Source organism: Podarcis gaigeae, assembly GCF_964106915.1.
Source record: "Podarcis gaigeae genome assembly, chromosome: 1".
NCBI lineage: Eukaryota > Metazoa > Chordata > Lepidosauria > Squamata > Lacertidae > Podarcis > Podarcis gaigeae.
The window spans coordinates 121,332,219-121,344,921 of NC_139678.1; positions in this window are offsets into that span (position 1 = coordinate 121,332,219).

Sequence of the window (12,703 nt, forward strand, 5' to 3'; positions counted from 1 at the left end):
GGGCTAACAAAAATCCATGCCGTTGATCATCTTGAAAAGTTCCTCCTACTTGCTTTGCATCAACCTCTATAGAGACCCTGGAGACAGTTGCTTTTAATATTGTTTCGGCAGCTCCATGTAGTTGTCTTGTCATCTTAGCTTCTAATCTGCGCCAATGCAGAGTTGACATAGTCTGTTGTTCCCCCACCTTCCTAGCTTACTTACAGCTGGTATGATTCTCATTATTTTTCATTTATTTATAAGGCACCAGAAGGAAGTTTTACTTGATAGGAACATATATTGGTTTTATTTTCAAAATGCCCATCCTGACTCCAACATCAGATACTAGTCTCTTAAAGGAAAAGGTAAAGGGACCCCTGACTGTTAGGTCCAGTCGTGGACAACTCTGGGGTTGCGGCGCTCATCTCGCTTTACTGGCCAAGGGAGCCGGCATACAGCTTCTGGGTCATGTGGCCAGCATGACTAAGCCACTTCTGGTGAACCAGAGCAGTGCACGGAAACGCTGTTTACCTTCCCGTCGGAGCGGTACCTATTTATCTACTTGCACTTTGACATGCTTTTGAACTGCTAGGTTGGCAGGAGCAGGGACCGAGCAATGGGAGCTCACCCCATCACGGGGATTTGAACCGTCAACCTTCTGATCAGCAAGCCCTAGGCTTTGTGGTTTAGACCACAGCACCATCTTACAAGGTGGCTATCTCTCCTAAATTACAGAGGATGGTTCTTGATTTCAAGGAGGGCTGTTTTCTGTTTGAAAACCTCTGTTTGAAGGGCTCTCTGGTCTAAGTTTCATTTAAAGATAAAGACTCTGTGCTTTAAACCCCTCTGTAGTTTCCCCCACAAAAACTTGCTCTTTACTGTTGAATAAATGTTTTCCATATTTCCACATATAACTTCTTTGCCTTTTGTCCCCTGATTACCCATAGTTCTGGTGTTCATTTCTCTAAAAGGGCACAGTGCCAAACTTCCTGGTCTCACTGTTCATTGTTTCAGTTCTAAAGTGTCATCCAGTTCTGAGCTACCGCTGCTCATGTAGACAAAAGTAAATGACTCAACTTACCGGTACATCTTATGAATAAGATGTAAACTCCCCATGAAACATATTTAACAACACCAGTATTGGATATATCCATTGACCAGTAAACACACTGCTCTGATGGCATAAAGGTAAAGGTAAAGAGACCCCTGACAATTAGGTCCAGTTGCGGATGACTGGGGTTGTGGCGCTCATCTCGCTTTACTGGCTGAGAGAGCCGGCGTACAGCTTCTGGGTCATGTGGCCAGCATGACTAAGCCTTCTGATTGGCAAGTCCTACGCTCTGTGGTTTAACCCAGAGTGCCACCCACGTCCCTGGTGCTCTGCTGGCATAGCAGCTTCCAAAGCACTTGTATCTGAAGGCAACCCCGCCACATGTGGATGTATGTACCAACCATACAACACATTTGGGTTTGCCAAGGATAACTTCCTTGGTGTCAATATAGGCAACACTGAATGGGATGCACGCAAAGTGCCAACTCAGAAGATGGTGGCTTTCTATGCTTCTAGGGTCTATGGGGTTGCTCTGCCTAAGCCCTGAACCCCAAATCCTGGACCTGAGGCTGCTAGGAATGATAGTTTAGTGAAAGTCCTGGGGATTTTCTCTCCTTTCTTTCACAGGGGTCAATTGTAACTATATTAATCAATGTAGGTTTGCCTGGATAGCTCAGTGCTGATAATGCAAAGGTTGCAGGTTTGATCCCTGTATGGGACAGCTGCATATTTTTGTCTTGCAGGGAGTTTGGACTAGATGATCCTCAGGGTCCCTTCCAACTCTGCAGTTCTGTGATTCTAACCGGTATCCTTGGGCAATTGGTGGGGCTCCCTTTTCATATCCCCCCCCCGGCACTGGGCAGGTGGCTCTCACTGCTGTCAGGTAAGCTCACTAGAGCCTGGCAGTAGCATCATAGGAAGAGGGTGGCTGAAGATGGAGAAGGGAATTCTATCCAAATGGTGCAACAAGACTTTTATAAAGGGTTGGTGCTAGCTGTGTGTTGGGGATGCCATTATCCGAGCTCCTGTGGGACTTATTTCCAGGTAAGGGTGCAAAGGATTTCAGCCTATGTCATCCGATGGCATTCCTGGCAAGGTCATGAATGTAAACCGTGAAGTCTCTAAAGATGTTTTGTGGTAGTTTAAATGATTTTTTTTTTTGAGGGGAAGAAAAGCTCTGAGATTAAGGTATTGTGTGGCTTTCCATTTGGAAGACATCACAAAATTCTTCACATCAGATTAAGTCTCCTTTTTCATGTCCTTGGAAATGGACTTCATTCACACAGCGCTTGACAGCCTAGGCTCTTCCCGGCGAACGGAGCTATAACTGTTCTGGCATATCGGTTTGCTATCTTTATTGCAAGCTGGCAGATGCTTTTCGAGCATTCGAAATGTAAATAAAAGATGGCAAGGGGCAACTGGATATGAAATAAAGAACAGCAACACCTACAGAGCAAAAGCATTTGGTGAGCTCTCTAACTAACGCGGTTGGCTCAGTTGATAAATCTTTTAGCAACTTCTGATTTCACAACAGTCCATGTGCTAAAGAGCAAAAATGGAAAAGAGTAAGTTTAACTCCCGGTTTCCTTTTTCTTTTGTGAAGGTTGTTGTTGAAGATGCACCAGATATATTTATTCCACACCAAGGAATGAAAACATAAGACACATCAGCTAGATGGATATTCAGGGTTACAACTTTATCAAATTCTTTTAACCAAACCGCAATGCATTCCTGCAGTTAAATTGCTTGGTCCACTAGGTGGCTCATGCCAGTAGTAAGCCCAGTGCATTCTGGTAGTTAAAAAGGCTCGATGCTCCTTGCCCTTTCAGTGCTCATCAGTTCACATGCAGCTGCTGATGAAATGAGAGTTATAGAAACAATTTGATTTCATAGCTGAACGAGATATCAGGAGTCATCTATTTCAGCTGAATGTGGGAATGTGTAGTTAGAAAGTACCTGACAGATGGTGACCATCCAAATTCATCTTAAATGCCTCCAGCATCTACGGATGCCCAGCCTGGCTCAAGGCAATGGAGCCCTAGTTATATAGTTATTTGCGCTTCACTGTCCACTCACTGTAAAACAGCCTTTCCCCAACCCGATGCCCTCCAGCCCATCTGGCGGAGGCTGATGGCGGAAGCAACTGGATGGCAGAAGCACTGGGTTGCAGGAGGTTGCCCTATAGGATGTGCGAATGGAGGCTTTGACAGTGTCACTAGCAATCCCCATCACCAGCTAGCAAGCCTTAGAGTTAGTGAGGCCATGAAGCTGTAGGGTATCTCCGGTCCCAAATTATCTCAGTTTGACAGCCCATAAAAGGTTGGTTGGAAATCGGGGGGAAATCCTGTGCAGTTCTGTTGGAGTCTGAGGCCTACGCTGAAAGTGATGAATACCACACACACGTTCTTAATACGGTCCAAAGACCCACAAAAGCAGTTTCGAAGCAAAATACAGCAGGAATACAAGAGAAAATTCCAAGATAGTCATTATGTTTTTACCAGGAACATGTTGATTCCTAATTCTTATTACCTCCAAGAGAATTTTTTGCCACAGCTAGGTTAATATCATTTGTCTGATCTTCGAGAAGATACTTGAGATAGAGGGTTTCAGAATTTCCAGGTAAATTTACCATTAAGGGTTCAACTAATTGATCTCTGGCCCACAGTGTAGTAGGATACACTTCATACAATCAACAGCCTGAGAACTTAGCAAAGTCTATTCTGATAAGGTATGCTGATCAGTTTGCTGTCAAGAACTTCAGATGGAAATACATTTAATCTGGTTTTGGTAAACAATAGGCGATAGTTCAGTACCCAACTATAATCAATGAATACCAGAGCTTTTTTCAGGTCCAGGTGAGGGAATGCAAGTCAGCACCCTGGACAGCTCCCAGTGGGCTCTGCTCACTTGGAAAGATGTTGACTCAGCAAAGGCTTAAAGCTAGGGTTGGGACAGATTGACAGAAGGTGGGACAACCCACTTGTCAGCCATATGATGGCAGGTAGGCTGCCCTGCTGACCTATCAGAGTTGACCCACAAAGTAGTTGTGGTGGAGGAAGGCATTTGCTTCATTGGTGCGTTCCCCACAGGAAGTGCACTGCTGAAGCAGCAACCCGCAGGATTGAACTCTCTGCTCCCCAACCGATGAACAGAGGGCTCCATCATGCTCCCAGCAGGGGTCTGCTTCACCAGGGCAATCCCTGCTGGTGAGGATGGGACTGATGGATGGGGATGTGCAGAATTCCATCCTGCTGGGTGCTGCTTTGCCAGCGCATTCCCTGCCCTGACCCATCAGCTGACATCACTGAGGGACATCAGCTGATGGATGGGTTGGTTGGTTTAGGGGGAAATGGCTTATGGCTCAAGAGTGGCCTGCAGGCCAGAGGTTTCCCATCCCCGACTTGGAGCAATCTGTTCTTAAAAAGGCTGGCACTATCCCACTCCACAACTCATGAGAGCTATTTGTAGTGCCAAGAGGGCCTGTTGCCTGTTCTGCAGACGTGTGATCTTGCATAGTGAGGGTGAAGCAGGAGAGGCCTCACATTCCAAGGAGGAGTGAAGAGCCACAATCTTGGGTTCCCCCACTCTGAGTGAAGTGACCGGTGTATCATATGGAACAGCGCCCCCTTCAGGACCTAGAAGCAGGAGACATGGCGAAACGCTTCCTTCGCAAGTCCAATACTTCAGGATACGCAAGCATTGTATTCTACTTCTCTCCTACCTGCCTGCCATTTGTAAACTATGCCGAGGAGCAAAGCGTTCCATTAAACCAGGGGTCAGCAAACCTTTTCATCAGGGGGCTGGTTCCACTGTCCCTCAGACCTTGTGGGAGGCCGGACTATATTTTGAAAAATATAAATACCCTGCAAGCCAGTCCGAAGCCGCACCAGTATTGCCGCACACCCAGAAGCCGTGCCAGCAATCCGGAAGTCAGTCCCCGCACAGCGAGGCGTCCGCAGTGTGCGGGGACTAACCAAGTGGGCAGCAGGGTCCGTGGGCTGGATTTACAAGCCTGGAGGGCCACATTCAGCCTCCGGGCCTTAGTTTGCTGACCTCTGCACTAAACCCATTCCTGGTTTCTCCCAGCTAGGCAGAGAAGGCAAAACCCTGCAGCAAAAAATCCTTCCCGATGGGCCAAATCAGGAACCGGAGCTCCCCCAAAGTATCCCAGCACAACAGAAAGGGATGGCCTCATATTTCATTATGTGGATTCTGAGCCGGGGAGGGGGGCAGACAACTCTCCCAACGGTGTACTTAGTAGGAAGTGGGAAGCCTTAGAGACACACTCATGCCTGCTTCTCATTGGGCACTCTCCACAGGGGCAATGAATTATTATTATTATTATTGTCAGAGCCACCCGAGGTCCCAGCTCACAAGAGACCATAGTCCAGTCCAAGTTATATACAAAAGGTTTTATTGAAGAACATTGTTGTCGTTACATCCAAGCTCCGTGGCTCAGCATCTGTTACCCTTAGATGTTAGAAGTCCCCTCTGAGTCAGTCCCGCCCCTGCACCAGCTTAAGAGGCTTGTACTGCTCCACCTTTTCCTCTTCTTCCTTTTCCGCAGGGTCTTCCTGCCCCCCTGTGCTCCCTCCCTCCGGGACTCCCCCGAGGCTGAGTCTTCTGACGCCTGCTCCCCCCTCCTTCGTGCTTTGGGACCAGGCTCCTCCTCAGGGCTCTCCTCATTTCCGCGCGCCTCCACATTTGAACTTGGCGCGCGTACGTTGCCTCTGACCTTCCTTTCGACCGTTACGCTACTCTCGGTACTACACTCCTCCCCTTCCGGCAGGACGTTCTGCTCCGAACTCCTTCCCCTCTCTGCTTCCTGTTCTGCTCTTTCTGACACACTGGCAACTCCACCCCCTTCACTCCGTTCCGACGGAGAGGCCGGTCTCGATCTCCAACCCCCACTGGGGATTCCCCCTTCGTTCCCCTGCTTCTGACTGCCTCCCTCTCTACTGCCCCTTGGCCTGACCAGGGGGGCTCCCTTTTGGGAATCCTCGGATTCACTTGACGGACTCACTGACAACCTCGGGTCGTCGTCGTCCTCTTCCTCGTCGCCCTGGGACCCCTCCCCCTCGCTCTCTGTCCCTGAAACCCTGACAATTATTATTATTATTATTATTACATTTTTTTTTTTTGTACCCCACCTTCCCTGGCCAAAGCCGGGCTCAGAGCGACTAACAACAAGTAAAAACAGTACAGTGTACATAAAATCACACAGTCAATTAATTAAAATACATTCTAAAATCAATTCAGAATCAAATTAATGGCAACCATTGGGCTAGAGTTCTGTGAGGATTACAGAAGGAGAGAGGGGCCAAAGGCCTGGCGGAACAGCTCCGTCTTGCAGGCCCTGCGGAAAGATGTCAAGTCCCGCAGGGCCCTAGTCTCTTGTGACAAAGTGTTCTACCAGTTCGGGGCCACTGCCGAAAAAGCCCTGGATCTGGTCAAGGCCAGCCAAACCTCCCTGTGGCCTGGGATCTCCAAGATGTATTTATCTGAAGACCGTAAGGTCTTCCGTGGGACATACCAGGAGAGGCCATCCCGTACGTACAAGGGTCCTAGGCCGTATAGGGCTTTAAAGGTTAAAACCAGCACCTTAAACCTGATCCGGTACTCTACCAGGAGCCAGTGCAGATGGTATAGCACCGGGTGAATGTGATCTCGTGGTGAGGACCCTGTAAGGAGTCTCACCGTGGCATTCTGCACCCGCTGGAGTTTCTGGGTCAGTCTCAAGGGCAGCCCCATGTAGAGTGAGTTACAAAGTGGGCTTAGTCTGTCCTGAAGCCTTGTACATTGTTCCCTCTTAAGTTAGAGAGGCTTTTAGTGGAGGTGAGTCTACTGCTCTCTGAACATTCAGATGTTTGCATTAGTCATTCAATTGCATTTGATTTAAACTATGATTACAGGACGGGACGTGGGTGGCGCTGTGGGTTAAACCACAGAGCCTAGGACTTGCCGGTCAGAAGGTCAGCGATTCAAATCCCCGCGACGGGGTGAGCTCCCGTTGCTGGGTCCCTGCTCCTGCCAACCTAGCAATCAAAGTGCAAGTAGATAAATAGGTACCGCTCCGGCGGGAAGGTAAACAGCGCTTCCGTGCGCTGCTCTGGTTTGCCAGAAGCTGGCCACATGACCCGGAAGCTGTACGCCTGCTCCCTCGGCCAATAAAGTGAGATGAGTGCCGCAACCCCAGAGTCGGTCACGACTGGACCTAGTGGTCAGGGGTCCCTTTACCTCTATGATTACAGGGATGATTTCTATTGTGCAGTGTTTGGTAGTTGGAATGCAAGGCCATTCTTGTTTGGCACGTACTTGATAGGCAACATGCAAAAAAGATTTGTTGTAGCTCCTAGCGGATACCTGCCAAATCAAAATCCCTTGGCAGGCTCCTATGGTTGCATATGCAACAAAGGACTTTGCTGTTAAGAGTCCTTGCTTTGAATTCTCGGGCAGATTATTGGTGGAATTAGCACGGATCACAGATGAGAAGTTGGCCTGAGTCCTGGAACATAGGAATATAGGCACCTGCCTTACACTGAGTCAGACCTCTAATCCATCTACTTCAACGTTGTCTTCACTGACTGGCATCGGGGGTTCAGACAGGAGGTTCTCAGCCCTACTTGGAGATGCTGTGTATCTTCTGCATGCAAAGCAGAGGCTGTCCCACTGAGCCATGGCTCCTTCCTGAAGTATGGAAGGAAAGGTTGGAGAAGGGGTGTGAGCCATAGAACAGAAGACCCAGCCTTGGTCCAAATCCCAGGGCTGAAAGTTCTAGTTGTCTACCTACGAAACCCTTGTTACTTGAGGGTCACCTTCTTTCATGTGAGTCCTCCAAAACACTCTCTCTCTCTCTCTCTCTCTCTCTCTCTCTCTCTCTCTCTCCCCTTTCCCTGATTCTTATTGATTTTCAACAAAATATGATCAGAACATTAGGTTCCCCCCAGTTCCACCAGTGCGAGAGCCAGTGTGGTGTAGTGGTTAAGAGCGATAGACTCGTAATCTGGGGAACCGGGTTCGTGTCTCCGCTCCTCCACATGCAGCTCCTGGGTGACCTTGGGCTAGTCACACTTCTTTGAAGTCTCTCAGCCTCACTCACCTCACAGAGTGTTTGTTGTGGGGGAGGAAGGGAAAGGAGAATGTTAGCCGCATTGAGACTCCTTCAGGTAGTGATAAAGCGGGATATCAAAATCCAAACTACTACTCTTCTTCTTCTTCTTCTTCTTCTTCTTCTTCTTCTTCTTCTTCTTCTTCTTCCACCAGCCTCCTCCAGGAACAGAAAATTAATGTGTATTCTTTCTTTTTTATTGTAGTGCATTTATTCCCCAAAGGCTGCTCTATTGGAGAGCTGTGACGAGGGAGAGGGATTTATTTGTTTCGTTTTGGCACCTCATATTTGGAACTGCTTCCCTGAAGAAGCTTGCCTCGTGCCAACTCTGATGCCCATTCAGTGCCAGCGAAATACATCATTTGCCCCGGAAGTCCATCATTCTTCACAACTCCTTTTACAGTTGTACCTTGGAAGTCAAAACACAATCCGTTCTGGAGGTTCATTCGACTTCCAAAACATTTGGAAACCAAAGCGCGGCTTCCAATTCGCTTCAGGAAGTTCCTGCAGCCAATCGGAAGCCACGGAAACCCCATCAGTCATTCGGGTTCTAAAAGAACGTTCGCAAACCGGAACAGTCACTTCCAGGTTTGTGGCATTTGGGAGCCAAAATGTCTGAGTTCCAGGGCATTTGGGATCCAAGGTAAAGGTAAAGGTACCCCTGCCCATATGGGCCAGTCGTGTCCGACTCTAGGGTTGTGCGCTCATCTCACTTAAGAGGCCGGGAGCCAGCGCTGTCCGGAGACACTTCCGGGTCATGTGGCCAGCGTGACAAAGCTGCTCTGGTGAGCCAGCACCAGCGCCGCACACGGAAATGCCGTTTACCTTCCTGCTATAAAGCGGTACCTATTTATCTACTTGCACTTAGGGGTGCTTTCAAACTGCTAGGTGGGCAGGAGCTGGGACCGAAAGATGGGAGCTCACCCCGCCATGGGTTTCGAACCACCGACCATACGATCGGCAAGCCCTAGGCACTGCGGTTTTACCCACAGTGCCACCCGCGTCCCAAGGATCCAAGGTACGACTCCTCTGGAATCTGCTGCTTTTTATGGCGGCTGCTTTTAATGATTTTAATGCTTGTATTGTACATATTTTTCAAACGTTCTGCTGCCCCTTGGAGGCTTGTTCTGAAGGCTATAATGTATTTTAAAAAATCAAAACCATGACATTTTGAGGGTCTGAGTCTTGATATTTGAAGGTGGCAATATTGACGTCACCATCTTCACGTTGCCAGCTGCTCATTATACAAACCAGCATTCTTTGAGTCTAGTAATCAATTTATTTTATTTTTTTCTTTTTGGAAGGGGGGGGGATTTACTGGCAAATGGCACAAATGTTATGCTTTCATTTGAAAACCTGTAATCTGCTCCAGCAATCTGTTATAGCATATGTAGCGGCTCGGGTGCATGTACCATATTTCAAGCAAGGTTCCAATTACCGAGGTTTTATTCACACCAGTTTTATGCAAATCTGTTGCGAGTGGGTGTCTGTAAGAATCAGTGTCTCGGGCTCATTAGTAAACACTCACTTTGAAGTCAGCTTGGCATCCAGACTACAGAGCAGTGAATAATATCAGATCAATCTGATTTCATTGAAAATGTATGAGGAAATGCCAGGATACAATGTAAAGATTCTTGTTTCCTAATGGCCTTCTATACCAGGGGTAGGCAACCTAAGGCCCGGGGGCCGGATCCGGCCCAATCGCCTTCTCAATCCGGCCCACGAATGGTCCGGGAATCAGCGTGTTTTTACATGAGTAGAATGTGTCCTTTTATTTAAAATGCATCTCTGGGTTATTTGTGGGGCATAGGAATTTGTTCACCCCCCCCAATATAGTCCGGTCCCCCACATGGTCTGAGGGACTATGGACCGGCCCCCTGATGAAAAAGGTTGCTGACCCCTGTTCTATACAATGGTGACATACTAGCTTGCATGCCTAGATTTCTGCATTTTTCTTTTAATATTTAGCAGCTGAGTCATTTTCAGAATTGAGCAGCTTTCCCTATATAGTGGTACCTTGGCTTTTGAGCATCTCGGTAGCTGAACGTTTTGGTTTGCAAACTTTTTTTGGAAGCCGAACATGCTCCGTTCTGAGTGCTGCGCTTCCAATTTAAATGTTACGCTTCCGTTCTGAGTGCCATGCTGAGGTCTGTCGGCTGGCAAGTCCCGAGCACGCATGCAATACAGAGGTGATATTGGGAGCTTACATTTGGTGCTTTTGTTTTTTGCTATTTATTTTGCGTTTTTCTTTTGGGGGCTTTCTCGGTTAAGTTGTTTTTGTGACTGTGTAGAACTCAGTTCAATCGTCTCGTTAGATAGTAAAATCCATGTTAAATTACTGTTCTAGGGGTTGTTTTTCAAAGTCTGGAACGGATTAATCTGTTTTGCATTACTTTCCATGAGAAAGCACGCCTTGGTTTTGGAACACTTTGGAAGTCGAACAGACTTCAGGAACGGATTAAGTTTGAGAACCAAGGTACCACTGTATATAAAACTTCATGCTCTGTAAATGTACTTACTGCCACTTTTTTCTTGATTCAAGGGAGTTGTGGCAAGGTCAGGAGAAACAGATTTTTGGTTGAGCATTAAGAGAGCAGATCAGCAATGACAAATATTACCTGGAGGGCGATGATGGTGTCTTCTTCACTGGAGGTCTTCAAGCAGAGGGTAGACTGCTATCAGCTGGAGATGTTCTACCTATGGATTGCCTGCATCAAGCAGATGTTTGGACTGGCAGATGTCTACAAAGCCCCCTTTCAGTTCTATAATTCTATGACATTAAAAAAATGCTTTCTATTAACTTTTTAATACAGCACATACCGTATTTTTTGCCCCATAGGGCGCACCGGCCCATAGGGCGCACCTAGTTTTTTGGGGGGGAAATAAAGAAAAAAATCCCCCCCCCAGACGCGGGGCTGGGGCGAGGGAAGCCCGAGCTTCCCCCGACCCCAGCCCCCAGAACAGGCTGCTATCCGCAAGCCTGGGGAGCCCGGCGGGAACTCCCGCCGGGCTCCCCAGGCTTGCGGATATCTGCCCGAAGCCCAGGGTGCGCTCCGCTGTGCTCCCCAGGTTTTGGGATGCAGGCTGCTATCTGCAAGCCTGTGGAGACCAGCGTGACTTCCCGCCGGTCTCCCCAGGCTTGCGGATATTTGCCCGAAGCCTGGGCTCGCTCCGCTGCGCTCCCCAGGTTTCGGGCTGCAGGCTACTGTCCGCAAGCCTTGGGAGCCCGGTGGGAACTCCCGTGGGCTCCCAAGGCTTGCGGACAACAACAACAAATGTTTATTCGGTTTACGCCCATCATGAAACACAACACAACACAACAAAACAAATCAAATAAAACAGCGGATTCGTACAAACCACAAGTAGTATAACACAGTTCACAACTCACAAGGACAGATATTAGCCATTCATAAGAAAAGTTTAAGATTAAGATAAAAAAAATTTGGCACTACACTAAAATCAATATCTGATGTCATTATAGAAAATTCTTATAACTATCAATAATCAGCTAACATTCCGTTCCGTCTCTTGTACGAGAGGACGGCTGTCAGGAATTTAGCAACCTGTAGGGTAATATAAGGATCCACATCTTGAAGTATCCAGGCAAGCTGTAGGTCTACTGGTTTGCCAGCCATAGGCTGGATTATGGGGTTTAGTATACTAGCATGGGCTGAACTGTACAAAGGGCAGATAAACATAATATGATGTAGAGATTCAGATGTTTTCATTTCACAAGCACACATTGAAGGGACTTGGCCCTTATTGAATCTATGCCTCAGCACGTTTGTTGGAAAGACATTGAACCTAGCTCTAATGAAGGCATATCAGTGAGACGCGGCCATAAGCGATGTTAAGTAGGACGGAGCGCTGTAGATAGGGGCTATGCCGAAATTTAATGGCGAGCAGGCTCCACCACCAGCTACGAAATTTTGGTATAGCTCCGCATCATCCAGCCTTTGATTTATACACCTTTTTGCCACATTTAGATCCAGAAGGCTTGCGGATAGCTTCCTGAAGCCTGGAGAGCAAGAGGGGTCGTTGCGCACCGCCCCCTCTCGCTCTCCAGGCTTCAGCGAAAGCCTGCATTCACCCCATAGGACGCACACACATTTCCCCTTCATTTTTGGAGGGGAAAAAGTGCGTCCTATGGGGCGAAAAATACGGTAAACACACAACACTTAAGAAACAAACTAAAATGAAGACACAAAACAAACGACAAACATATAACCATAAATCCAAAAGTTCTTACCCACGGATTGATGTTACCCTATTTTCTATTTCCGATTCTTATTCTATTCTAATAGACCTCCTTCCTCCTCAAAGCAGGGCTGATTTCCTGTTTGATAAACTGTTTCTTTCTCATTTCATCACTTCTATTCTTCTCCATATACTATACTTGTAAGCCATATTTTGTTTTGCAAAAATTACTCAAAGTAAGTCCAGGTTTTGATTGGGGGACACTGTTTATTTTAGGTAATCTCTGTACATTCCCCACTCTTTTTGGAATTTCTATAATTCTGTGACATTTTTAATCTACAATGCCAGAATGCACACCTCCTACTTTT